Here is a 17,884-nt window from a genome sequence, read left to right as displayed (position 1 = left end):
CTGACTGGTCGCTTCCATCTGCTGACTGGTCGCCTCTTCTTGCCTGGCAAGCCGTTCGGTGAACTGGTGTGTCTGCGCCTTCACATCTTTCAGGTCCCTGGATAAGGCCACAATCTTCTCACGAATTTCAGAAAACAGAGTCATTTCACGGTCCATCACTAGCACTGCCTGCATTACTTTGGGTTTTGAACTGTGAGCAACGACTGGTGGTTGTTCTGCAGATGGTCCCGGCACTGGTGACGAAGCACGAGAACTGGGCTGACTCATTGACTGGACTTTCTTACTGCGAGTTACTCTTTCTTGCTTTCCCGGCATGGCCTAAGCAATAGGCATAATATGCCAAGCACACCGAACACAGGGCAACACCGAACACGGGGTTCACAAAGCACGGGGTTCACAAAGCACGGGGTTCACAAAGCACGGTGTTCACAAAGCACGGGGTCACAAAGCACGGTGTTCATTAAGCACGGTGTTCATTAAGCACGGTGTTCATTTAACACGGGGTTCACTTAACACGGGGTTCACTTAACACGGGGTTCACTTAACACGGGGTTCACTTAACACGGAGTTCGCTTAACACGGTGCAATACCTAACACAATGCAACATTTAACGCAAAGTGCACTTAATAAAGGGTTCCCTTAACACAGAGTTCACCAAACACAAGGTTCACCAAACACAGACGGATAGATACACTGAACAATCCTAAAACACTAACGCTTGAAAATCATTGAACACTGAAAGTTCATCCATAGGCTGTAAAAAGACATAACATTTACAAGAGCATACACAGTGTCCCTATGTCTAACGAGAGCCAAGAACCACAACTAGCTGGGCGAGCGGGTATTAGTACATATATCTATCTCTGAAAGAGATATGATTAGGCTGGAATAAATGGGCACCGCTCTCGAATACTACAAATGCACAATATTCATATTACCATGGCTCTCCAAAGTCCTCTTAAAGAGGCTACAAACAGGGTTGACATAACCTATCAGGAAGTAGCTATTTGTGCTGGACGTTCTTTAGTAGAAGGACGCTAGTAGGATATTGCAACATCCCACCGATATGCCACCAAAAAATTGATGTTTGTAAGGTATACGCCTAGCTAAAGGCCAGGTACCATCCGTACAGAGGAGCCCGAATTGAAATCTCTCGTGAGGCAGGAGAGGCTTAGGGACCAGGTGAGAGTGAAAGTTAGGGGTCCCGTTCACTCCTCTTGAAATGAGACAATAATATTCCTTTGAAAGATTCGAACACTGCTGCTTTTATCCTTCTCTAGTGTCCTTCTATTGTAGAACTAGTAGCAATAGTAGTAGTGGTAGCACGAGCGATAGCAGTAGTAGTGGTAGCACGAGCAATAGCAGTAGTAGTGGTAGCACGAGCAATAGCAGTAGTAGTGGTAGCACGGGCAATAGCAGTAGTAGTGGTAGCACGAGCAATAGCAGTAGTAGTGGTAGCACGAGCAATAGCAGTAGTAGTGGTAGCACGAGCAATAGCAGTAGTAGTGGTAGCACGAGCAATAGCAGTAGTAGTGGTAGCACGAGCAATAGCAGTAGTAGTGGTAGACGAGCAATAGCAGTAGTAGTGGTAGCACGAGCAATAGTAGTAGTAGTGGTAGCACGAGCAATAGCAGTAGTAGTGGTAGCACGAGCAATAGCAGTAGTAGTGGTAGCACGAGCAATAACAGTAGTAGTGGTAGCACGAGCAATAGCATTAGTAGTGGTAGCACGAGCAATAGCAGTAGTAGTGGTAGCACGAGCAATAGCAGTAGTAGTGGTAGACGAGCAATAGCAGTAGTAGTGGTAGCACGAGCAATAGCAGTAGTAGTGGTAGCACGAGCAATAGCAGTAGTAGTGGTAGCACGGGCAATAGCAGTAGTAGTGGTAGCACGAGCAATAGCAGTAGTAGTGGTAGCACGAGCAATAGCAGTAGTAGTGGTAGCACGAGCAATAGCAGTAGTAGTGGTAGCACGAGCAATAGCAGTAGTAGTGGTAGCACGAGCAATAGCAGTAGTAGTGGTAGCACGAGCAATAGCAGTAGTAGTGGTAGACGAGCAATAGCAGTAGTAGTGGTAGCACGAGCAATAGCAGTAGTAGTGGTAGCACGAGCAATAGCAGTAGTAGTGGTAGCACGAGCAATAGCAGTAGTAGTGGTAGACGAGCAATAGCAGTAGTAGTGGTAGCACGAGCAATAGCAGTAGTAGTGGTAGCACGAGCAATAGCAGTAGTAGTGGTAGCACGAGCAATAGCAGTAGTAGTGGTAGCACGAGCAATAGCAGTAGTAGTGGTAGCACGAGCAATAGCAGTAGTAGTGGTAGCACGAGCAATAGGCACAGAAGCGTATGGTAGAAACAGTCGGGAATAAGGGTAAAAATAACTAACAAGAAAAGTAAAAATAAGATACCGATAGCTCAATAAAAGTACTAAGAGTATGGTAAAAGTAGAGTAATCTGTACTTTTACTTATATTTTTAGAGTAAAAGATCAGTAAAAGTGCAGGTAAGAAAAGTAAATGTTCAGTAAAAATAAGATCATAAAAAAAGGCAAAGACTTGATACATATATACACGGGTAAAAAAAGATAAGAAAGATAAAAGAACAAGTATTTAAATGAGCATCACTGGATTTAGGTTTTAAGTTATTTGAGCTTCATCTATGTAAAGTAGTATATGAATTGCCTTCAATTATGCTTAACACGTCCAGCATTTTCAAAACCTAGGCTAGTAAACAAGAGCCAGTACCTTTTTTTATGCTTCAGCAGAGGGGAGGGTAGATCCAAACACACGGAACTCCAGTGTAGATTTGCAGAGAGAGGGGGGATGTGGCACAAACAAAGTTCCAGTTGGCACTGTTTTTGTTGCGTTCCCGGGAACTCGGGAACTCGTGACGTCACAACATACTGAATCATTTTTCTTTATAAAAACAAAATAAAATAAAATAAAATACATAATGTCATTAAAATTATTCATACAACATAAAAACACCAGAATCATTAATAATAAGCAATAAAAACGTGAACTAAAAGAGTTTATGAATACCAAAACATATTAGAATGATAAAACAGTAAAACTGAAACCCGTGATTTTGATAAACATTCATTATTAAAATAAGACGATAAAATAAGTCAAAATCATTAATTTAAAAAATAATAATAAATAAAACAGTGATCATTCAAATGTGCAGTGTCACGTCACGAACTGAGAAATCATTTAAAAAATAGGTAGCCGTAAAACACGACCTTAAAATAATACAAAACTAAATAAAATACAAATCAAACATGAACTAAAACTAGAAACAATAATACAAACAAATACAATTAATAGAAATAAAAGCGAAAAAAATAAAAGAAAACGGGATGGGAGTGAACTATGGGAATCACGCGCAGGCGAAACAGGTATGTACAGGTGTATATGTGGAGTGACGACTGGAGTGCCACGCCCCCTCTGAGTGAATGGTACATTCCACAAATAAATAAATACATTATATATATATATATATATATATATATATATATATTCATCTATATATATATTCATCTATTTCTATACATGTATATGAATATATATAAATATATATATTTATACATATAAATATATATATATATTTATACATATAGATATATATAAATATATATAAATATGAAAATATGAATATATATACATGAAGACATACATACATTTGTATATATATACAGCTGTGTAAATACATATGTATGTCTATATGTATGCATATATCTGTATATTTATGTATGCATGTGCGCGCGTATACGAATATATGTATACATTATTTATGTAAGTGTATGTGTGTATGTTTATATATATATATGTATATATATATGTATGTGTATATATGTATATATATGTATATACATGTATATACATGTATATACATGTATATACATGTGTGTGTATACATGTATATAATGGATATATATGTATATGTATATATATGTATATGCATATGTATGTGTGTGAATATTTATATATGTATATATGTATATATAAGTATATGTATATGTATATGTATGCCCATACATGAATAAAAATATATTCATACTCATATATACATACAGTCATTAGAACAATTATTCCCAGCTTTTCAATTGTTAGAGGCCTCACATAACATGAAATTTCAACCTCACAGCCTCATGTAATTTTAACATTGTTTAACCTATTCATTAGCTTTGCAACATAAATTTTCCAGAGAAATGATTTCCACGAAAATGAAATTAGTCGAAGTATTTATTTCCACTTCACTCACTCGGCGTTCCTTCCGTCTCTCGTTTGGAGTGCCACTGAGTCGAAGTGATGGTGGTGGTGATAGTGATGGTGATGATGGTGGTGGTGGTGATGGTGGTGGTGATGGTGATAGTGATGGTGGTGGTGGTGATAGCGATGGTGGTGGTGATAGTGATGGTGATGGTGATAATGGTGGTGGTGGTGGTGATAGTGATGGTGGTGGTGGTGGTGATAGTGATGGTGATGGTGATAATGGTGGTGGTGGTGGGGATAGTGATGATGATGGTGATGATGATGGTGGTGATGGTGGTGGTGGTGGCGGCGGCGGTAATGGTGGTGGTGGTGGTGGTGATAGCGGTGATAGTGATGATGGTGGCTTTGGTGGTTATGGTGGTGATAGTGATGGTGGTGGTAATGGTGGTGGTGGTGGTGGTGATGATGGTGGTGATAGTGATGGTGGTGGTGGTGATGGTGGTAGTAGTGATAGTGGTGGTGATGGTGGTAGTAGTGATAGTGGTGGTGATGGTAGTAGTGATAGTGGTGGTGATAGTGATGGTGATGGTGGTGATGATAATGTTGATGGTGATGGTGATGATGATGATGATGATGATGGTGATGGTGGTAATGGTGGTGATGGTGTCTAATGTTAAAACAACAAGTGATCAGTTAAAACTGAAAATAGTCATGATGTAAATCTTCTGAACCTGATCCAGATATGAAGGCACTATGGGTCACCCCTGCTAGTTGGAGGGCGTGACACCCGTCGTCCTCGACGGAAAATCAACTTGCTATGAACCTTCGCGGTGCTGGACCCATGTGGCTTCCTCCTGTTCGCGCCTTGCGTCGTGCACTCTTGTCGTCGGCCGGTGCTCGGTTTGTCCTGGCAGGCTGCGTCCATTTCTGAAACAAATACACAAAGGGCAGAGACAGGCAGAGAGACAGGAGGGCGAATGGGGGGGGGGGGGGTGAGGGCCGTATGTAATATATAATACAATTTATGGCAGGAGACAAATATTGAAGATTTTTATATTGAATTTACAAGTTGGAGGGCGTGACAATGAAGGCTTCTGACCACTCTGAGAAAGGCAGACCACAAAAGCGGACTGTACTCCGTAAGACTGCAGATTTGCGACTTGTAGAATATTGCTACATCGGGCCCATCCAGGAGATGGCAGATGCATCCAAGCTTACTACCATTCTCTATGATTGCTCAGGCTCTCACTACTCATCACTAGAAATGCTCTTGACCTCACTTACCATTCACTATGAATCCACACACACACACGCGCGCGCGCGCGCGCGCGCACACACTTTATATATATTTATATATATTTATATATACATATATATACATATATAGATCTTTATGTACATGTTTATGTATATACATGTGTAAGTCTATATAAGTATATTTATGTATATATATACTTGTGTGTATATATATATGCACATTTCTGCCACCAACGATGCGCTGTTTGACGAACTATTTGACATCATGTACTAGACTGGGTTTATATACTGTGGTGGCTAACAAATGATCCTTCCCCAGGGGAGTAGTCGGTTAGGTAATCATTGTTAGTGGTCCTCAACCCACTATCTTATCGATGATAGACTCACACACATATACTTATGCATATATAAGTACATACCTTTACATAAATAAATACATACGTATACATATATACATGAATATATATAAATGTAAATACATACATATTCCTATATATAAACATATACATAAAATGTGTATTTATCTAGGGTACCACTAATTTAGAATTGATAAAAAAAACATTTCAAATAAAGTAAATTAAGAAGAATCTTAATTTTCAACAAATTCAACAAAATCTCCTGTCATGTAACCAATAAGAAACATTATAACAAATGAAGGTGGTAACAATGGTATATTAAGAGTAAAATTGACATAAATAAAGCATTAATGTAAGCTCAAAACCCAAGCGCCATCAGTGTAAAGAGCTGGCAGGTCAATACAGTACATTTAATATACATAACATTGCATATAGACAGATCAAAATACATGCTGACCATCTAAAGGTGGTAGGACAAAATGGTCAACCTAATTTTCATATTCCAAATAGACATATACGTTAAGCTTCAAAAGGTGCTAGTTCATGTCAGAACACAAAGTGCTACCTATAAAAACATCTAAAAACAAAGGAAAAACGACCCAGTCACATCCGTCTGAGGATCACCGATTGTTTCTTGTAAAGGGACTGAGGTCACCGACTGATACTTGCAATCGGTGGCCAATGGAGTACAATATAAATTAAGAAAATCACAATTTTCATCAAATTCAACGAATTCAGTATGTAAGCCATATTCTTATCACAAGAGGAAAATATTATACGGAGAAACTTAGGGTGGTGACAATGGTATTTTAAAAGAAAATTGACAGAAATCGCATGTTAATACGAGATCAAAACCTAAGAACATGGCAGGTAACAATAGTACATTTAAATTACATAACATAGTATACAGACAAATCAAAATATATGTTGACAATTTAAAGGTGCTAGTGAATTATTCATATTTATATACATTTATAAATATGTATATATAAGCATATATATATACACAAATGCACAAACATATATATAAGTATATATATATAAAAGCACACACATGTATGTACTTGACTGGGTTTTTGTACTGGGGCAGCTAATAAATGATCCTTCCCCAGGGGAGTAGTCGGTTAGGTAATCATTGTTAGTGGTCCTCAACCCTCCATCATATCGATGATAGACTCACCCACTGTGTGCACGAATGCGCGCAGCGCATGTAAACACGCACACACACACAATGTATATATAGACAAAACACATACATACATACATGTGTGTATATATATATATTTCATGTATACATATATATATCACATATGCATGTATGTATATATGTACACACATACATATATGTGTATGCGTGCGTGCGTGCAAGTGTGTGTGTGTGTGCGCGCGCGCGCGTTTCCGTGCGTTTGTTTATATAAACATATACACATGTGTATATTCAGACATATATATACATGTAAATACATATATATATATATACATCTACATACTTGTATATATATTATATACATAAAATGTGTATCTATTCATCAAGGATACGAGTTACATTTACAAAATAATTTAAAATTCAAGAAAAAAAAATCCAATAGTGTGTAAAGTAAATTAGGAAGAATCTTAATTTTCAACAAATTCAACAAAATCTCCTGTAATGTAACCAATAAGAAGCATTATAAAAACATATATACGCACAAAAATACATACATACATACACGTGTGTATATATATTTATATATCACAAGTATACATATATATCACATATGTATGTATGCATATATATACACACACACATACATGTGTATGCGTGTGTGGGCGTGTGTGTGCGCGCGCGCGTTTGCGTGCGTTTGTTTTTATATACATATATATTTACACATGTATAAATATATATATACATATATATACACATATATATATACATACATATATAAATATACACCATAAAAACATGTAAAAATCAAGGAAAACTAGGCAGCCACATCCACCGGCTGTGGTTCACCGATTTTTTCTTGCAAAAGGAGGGAGGTGTGTGTATTTATAAATATGTAATACAATTATATGAATATGTTTATATATATATATTATGTATATATGTACATACACATGTATATATACATATATATACACATAAACAGAATACGTGTTTATACATAAATATCGTGTATTTGCGCATTATTATTTATATTTACATGTATATATTACATATATATAAATATACAGTATATATATATATATAGTACATAAATATAAATTGTATACATATACATATTAACATATATACTTTGTGTATATATGTACATAGTTTGTATATATACTTAGTATACATATACTTAGTATATATACGCTATGGTGTGTATATATATTATTTATACAGTATATATATAGTACATATATATACAGTATATAATGTATATATGTAGTACATATATATACAGTATATGTATATATATAGTACATATATATAATTTATATACTATATATAGTACATATATATATAATATATATACTATATATATAGTACATATATAATACAAATACAGTACATATATGTACACAATACATGCAAATATGTATATAAATGTATAAATATTTAACTAATAACTATTTATCTATCAATCAAGGAAACCATGAACGAGTTAGATTTACAAACTAATTTAAAATCCAAGAAAAAAAATTGTGTGAAATAAATTCAGAAAATTCTTAATTTTCCTCACATTTAACAAAATTTTATGTAATGCAAATCAGGTGCTTATCACAAGAGAAAGACATTATATATTACACATTAAAGTGGTAACAATGGTATTTTTAAAGGAAAATTCACATAAAAGGCGAATTAATGGGAGATCAACACCCAAACGTCATCAGAGAAAAAAGGTGGTAGGACAAAATGGTCCACCTAATTTTCATATTGCAAATAGACATACATGTCAAGCATTAAAAGGTGCAATTGAATGAACTATCATGTCAGAACACAAAGTGCTACCTATAAAAACATCTAAAAACAAAGGAAAAACGACCCAGTCACATCCGTCTGAGGATCACCGATTGTTTCTTGCAAAGGGGGTGAAGTCACCGACTGATACTTGCAATCGGTGGCAAATGGAATACAATATTTATTAAGAAAATCACAATTTTCATCAATTTCAACGAATTCAATATGTAAGCCATATTCTTATCACAAGAGGAAAACATTATACGGGGAAATTTAATGGTATTTTAAAAGAAAATTGACAGAAATCGCATGTTAATACGAGATCAAAACCTAAGAACATGGCAGGTAACAATAGTACATTTAAATTACATAACATAGTATACAGACAAATCAAAATATATGTTGACAATTTAAAGGTGCTAGTGAATTATTCATATTTATATATATACATTTGTAAATATGTATATAAAAGCATATATATACATAAACGCACACATATATATGCATATATATATATAATATATAATGTATTTATACTTGTATACACAATATATTCTTATAAACGTATACATACATATATATACATATAAATGCATATATATATATACATATATATGCATATATATACATATATATGCATATATATACACATATATGCATATATATACACATATATATGCATATATATGCATTTATATACATATTTATATGCATATTTATACATATGCATATATTTATACATATGCATATATTTATACATATGCATATATTTATACATATATACACGCATATATATACACATAAGTATACAAATACACACGCATATATATACACATATACGCATATATATATAATATAATATATATACGCATATATATATATACATATATCGACATAAATATATACGTATATATACATATACATACGCATATACATACATATATATACGCACATATATATACATATATATACATATATATACGCACATATATATACATATATATACATATATATACGCATATATATACATATATATACATATATATACGCATATATATACATATATATACGATAAATACATATATAAATACGTTATATACATATATATACGCGTATATATGTATATATATATACGCATATATACGTTTACATACATACATACATACATACATATATATACGTATATATAAATATACATATATATGCATAACATTGTGTATATATACGTATAGGTATCTATATATAGGTATATAATCATGTATATATATATAGGTATATATATAAATAGGTATATGTATATATAATCTATAAAGGCATATATATATAAATATATAAGCATATTTACATATACATATATATGTATATATATACACATGTCTAAATTTATATGTATATATAAGTTTATTTATATGCGTTATATTAGAATGTTATGTAAATTCAGGACAATAGTAATTTTCATTAAATTGAACAAAATCTGTAATCTAACCCAAATGCTTATCACAAGAGAAAAAACATAAAAAAAGTTAAAGTGGTAACAATGGTATTGTAAAAGTAAATTTGGAATAATAGGCGTATTATTGCGGGATCAAAATCCAAGCGTCATCAGTGGAAAAAGCATTTGCAATGATTTGGTTTACGTGACATTGCATATTGAAAAAAAATATATATATGTGAAGGTCTAAAGGTGCTGGTGAATGAATTATCAAATCAAAACACAAGCTGCTAACCATAAACCATCTAAAAGCAACGCAACTAGGCAGCCACATCCAGTCTGAGGATCACCAATTTTTCTTGCAAAAGGGAAAGAATGGTCCCTAATTGTTTCTTGCAAAGGGGAAGGAAGTCACCGCTTGTTTCTTGAAAAAAAGGGAGGGAAGTCACCGATTGTTACTTGCAAAGGGAGTTGGGTCACCGACTGTTTCTTGCAGAGGGAGTTGGGTCACCGACTGTATCTTGGTAAGGGAGTTGGGTCACCGACTGTATCTTGGTAAGGGAGTTGGGTCACCGACTGTATCTTGGTAAGGGAGTTGGGTCACCGACTGTATCTTGGTAAGGGAGTTGGGTCACCGACTGTATCTTGGTAAGGGAGTTGGGTCACCGACTGTATCTTGGTAAGGGAGTTGGGTCACCGACTGTATCTTGGTAAGGGAGTTGGGTCACCGACTGTATCTTGGTAAGGGAGTTGGGTCACCGACTGTATCTTGGTAAGGGAGTTGGGTCACCGACTGTATCTTGGTAAGGGGGTTGGGTCACCGACTGTATCTTGGTAAGGGAGTTGGGTCACCGACTGGTTCTTGCAAAGGGTGTTGGGTCACCGACTGGTTCTTGCAAAGGGAGTTGGGTCACCGACTGTATCTTGGTAAGGGAGTTGGGTCACCGACTGGTTCTTGCAAAGGGAGTTGGGTCACCGACTGTTTCTTGATAAGGGAGTAGGGTCACCGACTGGTTCTTGATAAGGGAGTTGGGTCACCGACTGGTTCTTGATAAGGGAGTTGGGTCACCGACTGGGTCTTGCAAAGGGAGTTGGGTCACCGACTGGGTCTTGCAAAGGGAGTTGGGTCACCGACTGGGTCTTGCAAAGGGAGTTGGGTCACCGACTGGGTCTTGCAAAGGGAGTTGGGTCACCGACTGGTTTTTGCAAAGGGAGTTGGGTCACCGACTGGTTTTTGCAAAGGGAGTTGGGTCACCGACTGGTTCTTGCAAAGGGAGTTGGGTCACCGACTGGTTCTTGCAAAGGGAGTTGGGTCACCGACTGGTTCTTGCAAAGGGAGTTGGGTCACCGACTGGTTCTTGCAAAGGGAGTTGGGTCACCGACTGGTTCTTGCAAAGGGAGTTGGGTCACCGACTGGTTCTTGCAAAGGGAGTTGGGTCACCGACTGGTTCTTGCAAAGGGAGTTGGGTCACCGACTGTTTCTTACAAAGAGGTAGATCACCGATTGTTGCTTGCAAAGGTGAGTGAAGTCACTGATTAATACTTGCAATAGAGTGCAATGCAACAAACACAATATGTAAGCCATATTCTTATCACAACAGAATAAACATTATAAGGGGAAACTTAAGGTGGTAACAATGGTATTTTACACGGAAAATTGACATAAACCTAGGCAGCCACATTCGCTGTTTGAAGCTCATGGAGGGAACAAAGTGTCTGGGAAGGATCATTGGTTAGTCAAGTAGTTCGTCAAACGCCACATCGGTGATGGCACGAATATGAAAGAACGTATATTATGTATATAAACATGTATATATAAAATATATCGAATATCATATACATGTGCATATACATACACACACATATATGTATTTATATACATTTATATACACATATAAATACATAGATGCACATACATTTATAGTTGAATATACCTATGTATATAGATACAATATACATATTTATATTTATATACATATAAATTACATAAACACACAGACACATGTACACACACGTGTACACACATGTACACACACGTGTACACACACACGTGTACACACACACGTGTACACACACACACGTGTACACACACACACGTGTACACACACACGTGTACACACACGTGTACACACACACGTGTACACACACACGTGTACACACACACACACACACACACACACACACACACACACACACACACACACACACACACACACACACGTGAAAGAACACCAGATACTAACCTTGAAAACTTTTAAAGACAAAGGAAAATCTAGGCAGCTATATTCACCGTCTGAAGCTCACGGAGGGAGTAGAACGTCTGGGCGTTTGGAAGAGGAAGAGGAAGAGGAAGAGGGAGAAGGAGATGGAGGAGATGAAGGAGGAGGAGGAGGAGGAGGAGGAGGAGGAGGAGGAGGAGGAGGAGGAGGAGGAGATGAAGGAGGAGGAGATGAAGGAGGAGGAGGAGGAGGAGATGAAGGAGGAGGAAATGAAGGAGGAGGAGGAGGAGGAGGAGATGAAGGAGGAGGAGGAGGAGGAGATGAAGGAGGAGGAGGAGGAGATGAAGGAGGAGGAGGAGGAGGAGGAGGAGGAGGAGATGAAGGAGGAGGAGGAGGAGGAGGAGGAGATGAAGGAGGAGGAGATGAAGGAGGAGGAGGAGGAGATGAAGGAGGAGGAGGAGGAGATGAAGGAGGAGGAGATGAAGGAGGAGGAGATGAAGGAGGAGGAGGAGATGAAGGAGGAGGAGGAGATGAAGGAGGAGGAGGAGATGAAGGAGGAGGAGGAGATGAAGGAGGAGGAGGAGGAGGAGATGAAGGAGGAGGAGGAGGAGGAGATGAAGGAGGAGGAGGAGGAGGAGATGAAGGAGGAGGAGATGAAGGAGGAGGAGATGAAGGAGGAGGAGATGAAGGAGGAGGAGGAGATGAAGGAGGAGGAGATGAAGGAGGAGGAGATGAAGGAGGAGGAGGAGGAGGAGATGGAGGAAGAGGAGGAGGAGGAGGAGGAGATGGAGGAAGAGGAGGAGGAGGAGGAGGAGATGGAGGAAGAGGAGGAGGAGGAGGAGGAGATGGAGGAAGAGGAGGAGGAGGAGGAGGAGATGGAGGAAGAGGAGGAGGAGGAGGAGGAGATGGAGGAAGAGGAGAGGAGAGAGGGGAGGAGGGAGGAGATGGAGGAAGGAGGAGGAGAGGAGGAGGAGGAGAGAGGAGGGAGGAGAGAGGAGGAGGAGAGAGAGGAGAGAAGAGAGGAGAGAGGAGAGAGAGGAGGAGAAGGAGGAGGAGGAGAGGAAGGAAGGAGAGGAGAAGAGAGGAGGAGAGAGATGGAAGGAGGAGATGAAGGAGGAGGAGAAGAGAGGAGGAGAGATGGAGAGAGGAGAGGAGGAGGAGATGGAGAGAGAGAGGAGGAGATGAGGAGAGGAGGAGGAGGAGGATGAAGGAGGAGAGGAGGAGTGAGGAGGAGGAGGAGGAGGAGATGAAGGAGGAGGAGGAAGGAGAGGAGGAGATGAAGGAGGAGGAGGAGGAGATGAGGAGGAGATGGAGGGGAGGAGGAGATGGAGGAGAGGAGGAGGAGGAGATGGAGGAAGAGGAGGAGGAGGAGGAGATGGAGGAAGAGGAGGAGGGAGGAGATGGAGGAAGAGGAAGGAGGAGGAGGAGGAGATGGAGGAAGAGGAGGAGGAGGAGGAGATGGAGGAAGAGGAGGAGGAGGAGGAGATGGAGGAAGAGGAGGAGGAGGAGGAGATGGAGGAAGAGGAGGAGGAGGAGGAGATGGAGGAAGAGGAGGAGCAGGAGGAGATGGAGGAAGAGGAGGAGCAGGAGGAGATGGAGGAAGAGGAGGAGGAGGAGGAGATGGAGGAAGAGGAGGAGGAGGAGGAGATGGAGGAAGATGAGGAGCAGGAGGAGATGGAGGAAGAGGAGCAGGAGATGGAGGAAGAGGAGGAGCAGGAGGAGATGGAGGAAGAGGAGGAGGAGGAGGAGATGGAGGAAGAGGAGGAGGAGGAGGAGATGGAGGAAGAGGAGGAGGAGGAGATGGAGGAAGAGGAGGAGGAGGAGATGGAGGAAGAGGAGGAGGAGGAGATGGAGGAAGAGGAGGAGGAGGAGATGGAGGAAGAGGAGGAGGAGGAGATGGAGGAAGAGGAGGAGGAGGAGATGGAGGAAGAGGAGGAGGAGGAGATGGAGGAAGAGGAGGAGGAGGAGATGGAGGAAGAGGAGGAGGAGGAGGAGATGGAGGAGATGGAGGAAGAGGAGGAGGAGATGGAGGAAGAGGAGGAGGAGATGGAGGAAGAGGAGGAGGAGATGGAGGAAGAGGAGGAGGAGATGGAGGAAGAGGAGGAGGAGATGGAGGAAGAGGAGGAGGAGATGGAGGAAGAGGAGGAGGAGATGGAGGAAGAGGAGGAGGAGGAAGAGGAGGAGGAAGAGGAGGAGGAAGAGGAGGAAGGAGGAGGAAGAGGAGGAAGGAGGAGGAAGAGGAGGAAGGAGGAGGAAGAGGAGGAGGAGGAGGAAAAGGAGGAGGAGGAAAAGGAGGAGGAGGAAAAGGAGGAGGAGGAAAAGGAGGAGGAGGAGGAGGAGGAGGAAGAGGAGGAGGAAGAGGAGGAGGAAGAGGAGGAGGAAGAGGAAGAGGAAGAGGAAGAGGAAGAGGAAGAGGAAGAGGAAGAGGAAGAGGAAGAGGAAGAGGAAGAGGAAGAGGAAGAGGAAGAGGAGGAGGAAGAGGAAGAGGAAGAGGAAGAGGAAGAGGAAGAGGAGGAGGAGGAGGAGGAGGAGGAGGAGGAGGAGGAGGAGGAGGAGGAGGAGGAGAAGGAGGAGGAGAAGGAGGAAGAGGAGGAGGAGGAGGAGGAGGAGGAGGACGAAGACGACGAGGTGGAGGAGGACGACGAAGACGAAGACGACGAGGTGGAGGAGGAGGACGAAGACGAAGACGACGAGGTGGAGGAGGAAGACGAGGACGAAGACGAAGACGAAGACGAAGACGATGAAGACGAAGACGAAGACGAAGACGATGAAGACGAAGACGAAGACGACGACGACGAAGTGGAGGAAATCGCAACGACCTATTCAAAATTGAAAGAGAAAACTTGAATAAATTAAGGGGACACGTTTTTGGAGGACAGGCATTCATTCAGGTTAGGTTTCAATTTCAATTTCCATTGGCTTTCTAAAAATGTTTAAACCAAAGAAAATGAATATTTCAACAGACTTAAATATATTATACCTTGTACGATATTCCTTTGATATTTTTAATTTATCATGTGATAACTGCATAACACTACCTACAAAAAATAATCAATAACTATGATCTATTATGATAAAGCGACACAATGGTAATAAAACAATATATAAATAGAAAATCATACCCGTGTCCCACTGACAGCAGAAGAACGAATGTCCAGTCTCACCAAGGCCTTGGGGGGAACTGAGGCGGTCGCGGTCGCATTCCGCCGAATTGGAGGCAGTTACGGGAAACAAGCAGTCGCGTCGTTGAATAGTTAAGAACGGATAATGGAAATGATAAGGAAAAGCGAAATAAACACGCATATGGTTTTGAGAGAGCAACAAAGCAGATGCATTCGCATTCAAAAACGAGAGGAAAGATAATGAGGAATATGAAAAAAATGATGATAAAAAATAACTAATCGGAAATGATTTCCAGGTTTGTCAACGGAAAACGCGACCCTTTTGGCCAACGAAAATCGCCATGAAACATCTACATTTGGCAGCTAAATCGAATCAAATCTTTGCAAAATCTTTGTAAATTCTTCTAGTGGGCTGTGGCCACGCCATCTAGTAGCGTCTAACCGAACTAATAAAGTGACTAGTTATTTTTCTTTTCGTCACTAAACACATAAAGTAAACAGAAAACGTGCTATATCATTTTCTTCATTTCTTCATTATCTGAACGCAAAATCGTAGTAAGACTACAATGAATATATAGATGCTGATAATTAGAACATCAAATATGGCGTATAGGGCACTGCCATGCTTAAACATATAGATCTATCAAATTTTGAACTCAATTAATCTATGAACATATTGAACAAAAGTTTATGATATTTACACTCTCATCCTGCAATGGAGCTTCTTCTTCTTCTTTATGGTTTGCGAAGTTCTAGTTTCGCCCGGGCCTTCTAAATATGGCCCGGCCTGTGTCAGCGTTTTACGTCTGTATCATTGAGTTGTCTGAAATGACACTCGGTGCTTACCGTGGCGGCGGGATTGCCAGCAGGCGCTCCTGCCGCCATGGTGTAAGCATTTCGCATAGCCTCTTTACCAGCACGGCGGCTGTTGTGGGCGGTCCCCGTCTCAGGAATTGTGTATGGGCACAATTTTCCCACGCCTCTCCACATACTGCTAGGGAAATTGGAGGCACTGTTGGCAATGGCGTTCGTTTAACCTTTCTTTGATAACGTTCTGTGAAGTAATATATACTCTTAAAATGTAATTCAATTCCATCTTGTGGTTGCTTATTGTAGGAGAGAGAGTAGTGTCAGAAAATGCAAATGAAATATACATTTATTAAACAACAAACTAATGTTATATAGGAGCCGTCCGTGGCAACACTGTTTCCGAGCATCCTCCTCACTCGCGGGATAAAACGCTCGTGGCCTCGGCTTCGGCGAAGGGAAGGCGACTGAAGTTCATGTTGCAGTAGGAAGGGAGATGCAAGAGAGCGCCTGGCAATGTAAAGTAGTCTCCCCCAGTCTCTTTAAGGAATATACAGGGCAAAACGACGCCACGCCGTGGCTCCGACTGGAGTGTGTTGCCACCTCGAGTGCGTCAGTTTCCAGATATGGTAATATTCGTAAGGCTGTGGGAGAGGGGGGGGGCGAGATATCCAGCTTTGTTTTAAGCCCCCTGGTGTGAGACGACGTGATATTGCATACTGTATATATACATAATTACGGGCCCATATTTTACTTACAAAGGGAGTGTGGTCACCGATTGTTCCTTGCAAAAGGGATTGAGGTCACCGATTGTTACTTGCAAAAGGGATTGAGGCCACAGATTGTTACTTGCAAAAGGGATTGAGGTCACCGATTGTTACTTGCAAAAGGGATTGAGGTCACCGATTGTTACTTCATCATCATTCATCATTTGGGAGCTAACGCCGGCAGGGGCGCATAGCCGCATCCACCCTTTGCTTCCACCTACGAGGGTCCCACATGGCGAGCCGCCAGGCAGGGCCCCGGCCCATATCTAGTTCCTTACGACAGGTTTGATCGATCTGCCCAAGCCACGACTTTTTTGGTCGTCCCACAGGCCTCCTCCACCCAGGGTTGTCACGGACAGAGACAACCTGATGGGCAGGGTCATCCTGCGGGAATCGAGCCAAGTGGCCAATTAGCCTAAGTTGGCGATCACGGATTGTGTAAGTAACAGGTCCTGTACCGTTCTCACAGTGCAGCCGTTGGTTGGACACATGGTCCCGCCAACTGTACCCCATGATCCGGCGCAAGCATGTACCAAATGCACAGGGTCTCCTAGTAGGCCCCCAAAATCCTGGATCTTGGTCTTGGTCCAGGAGACCTCTTGCCCCAGGGTCTTCGCTTCATTGCTAAATGCATCAAGAGCCGCCACTAGGGTTTCCAGAGATTCAGATAGAATGGCAACATCATCAGCAAAGTCAAGGTCTGTAACCTTGATATTGCCCAGAGTTGTTCCACAGTGACTTTGGACAGTAGCTCTACCCAGTATCCAATCCATGCAAGTGTTGAAAAGT

The sequence above is a fragment of the Penaeus chinensis genome, chromosome 9, assembly GCF_019202785.1.
Source record: "Penaeus chinensis breed Huanghai No. 1 chromosome 9, ASM1920278v2, whole genome shotgun sequence".
In the NCBI taxonomy this organism is placed as follows: Eukaryota; Metazoa; Arthropoda; class Malacostraca; order Decapoda; family Penaeidae; genus Penaeus; species Penaeus chinensis.
This window is presented reverse-complemented; position numbering follows the sequence as displayed.